Genomic DNA, 2548 nt, shown 5'->3' with positions numbered 1-2548 from the left:
GCTGTCCAGCTACAGAGCCATACGGTCAACGACCAGAAACTTCATAGCGATATCTGAATGAATGTTAGTACATCATGTAAAAGGGAATTTATCAGAAGCAGCAGTGACTGTTGCCTTAAATGACTAAACTATTGCTCTTCCATGGACCAAATATTTGCTTAGTAAGACTGAATATTCTTGTCTTTACTGACAACATCCTCTGTCTGTGTGTGTGTGTGTGTGTGTGTGTGTGTGTGTGTGTGTGTGTGTGTGTGTGTGTGTGTGTGTGTATGTTGGACCCCCTATGTTTGGACAAGTCAATGGGAGGATGAGTGTCATGTATATGTTGTGTCAGACTGGCCATTGAAATAGCAACCCAAGCGGTGCCTTACACCACTCACTGACTAGAATGCAATCGGCTGTCCCTATTTTAACCTGAAGTGATTGCTTTTTATACCGTGTTTTTTTTTCTCTTTTTTTTTTCTCCTCATTTCAATTATTTGTTTACAGGAGAAGAAGAAGAAATAAAATGTAAAAAATTAAATAAAATTAAAAAAAGTTGGAAATAAATAAGTAGGGACATGTGAATAGATTATTAGACTTGGCTATGTCATTTGTTTTTCTATTGTCTTGTTGTTCATTTATACTGAATGTTCTGTATGATACTCTTTGTATAAACATGTATTTGAAAATGTACTTATATATGCCTTAAGCCTATTATGCAGTTCTGATGCTATTTAGTTTGGAGTTTTCGCAGTGTCTTCCTTTTTTTATGATGATCCGATCCACTACCACCTTGCCCCCCCTCACACACACAAGCCCTTGTATCCATCCTCTCACCTAGTGCCTATCCTATTCTATCATTCTGAAAATGATCTTTTTCCCTCTATCACTCATCCTACAAGATTTAGAGATGCTATGACAATCAGGAAATAGAGCCAGATCCATAAAGGAACTATAACTGTTCGACTGGGGCCAATGAGAATAGCTCCCCTCCACCCCCACCCCCCTTCCTAGTTTCTTTCTTCTATTGGAGGTTATGGGCTAGTTAAACAATGGTATGCTTGCTTACCTGCTGAATCTCAGAGAGTATGCTCCTGGAACAATATCATTTTGTACAGGGCCCTCGTGCACTTTGGGTTTGCATGTACATAGGAATAGGATTAATCTATGACAATCTGTGTTTTTTGTGTGTGTGTGTGTCTGTGTGTTACTTTTTTTTACCGTCTGCCTGTGTAAACATGACTGGATATGGATAAGTGTGTCCGCGGGATTAAGATTGATAGCCAGCCAGGCAATAATTGATTATCTCTATATCAAAGGATTTTACCTTTGGTGAAATTATTGCTCCAGCATCCCTTTTCCTCCTTTCTGGCTCAATAGGTTTCTACAATACATAATGCACTTTACCATAGTAACAACACAGGTTCCAACTTCCTTCCTTCACGACCAAAAGGATGAATATCCTTATTGATATAATAAGGATAAGCACCTACAACAAGCGTACATATGATTTGTCCTACAGGACTATATGGTAGACCTGCAGCCTCTTTCTGTGTTGTCATATGTACAATATGTATGTTTGTCTTTCTTCAGCATGCATATAACACAAGCGCTAGGTATCATTTTTAGCTTACTATTACCATTACATAGCTTCATAGATATATATATTTGGAGTGTATGATAGCATGGCTATTACGTAACAGATTTATATAAGTGTGCCTTATTCTCCATGGTCTCTCCGCTACATCATGATTGTAACTCTAATCCTTTTCTATCCAGGCACAAAGGTGAAACATATTTCCTCTTTAATATGAAATATTTATGGAAATTTCAATGGTGTTTTATGTACACAAGGTGTTCTCCAAAAATGAATTAATAAATTACTTAATGACGACAATAGAGACATGTGTGTTACGTTATTTGGGGCTTTATTTTGTGTTTTTGAAAGAAACGTTCGCAGTGTTTTTTTGTTAGTGTTTGAGGTTTTATATTGCTGCTGTTACCATCTGGCATTGCCCATGAATCCATACTTGCCTTTATGAAAAAAGGCTTTACTTTTTTTTTAGCAAAAGTCATAAACAGTAATCCTATAGGGCGGGTTTATTCGAGCCTTCGATAGATGAAAGAAACCAGAAAGATAGGGAAATGGACAGATAGATGGAAAAAAAGACATAACACGCATGAGGGATTACCATAGTGTCCATGCTTCACCAAACAAACTAATTACATAGTAATCGTATCTTTTCTTCAGAGCATATTGAATGCATTCTCTCTGCCTTTTTCCATTGATGGACCATATGGCTATGCTTTAGTTTAAGACTTTCTCTATAAGTCAGCAGCTTTTGATTTGTGTGTGTTATAGTACTTGACCATGGTAAACCTTGGACGATTGAAACCTGTCCCTATATACCTAATAAAGCCTGAGACAGAGACAGCGGGACATTGACATGTATAGAACAAATTCAATTACTGTACCATGTCCCAAGGCAGGCATTTAGAAAAACAGTTGATTTCTTTCTTTTCCTCTAGGAGCAACAGTATTTTCAGAGAATTGATTTTAAGGCAG

Source organism: Nansenia antarctica (assembly GCF_963989245.1).
Source record: "Nansenia antarctica genome assembly, chromosome: 10".
NCBI lineage: Eukaryota > Metazoa > Chordata > Actinopteri > Argentiniformes > Microstomatidae > Nansenia > Nansenia antarctica.
Note: the sequence above shows the minus strand (reverse complement) of the source record.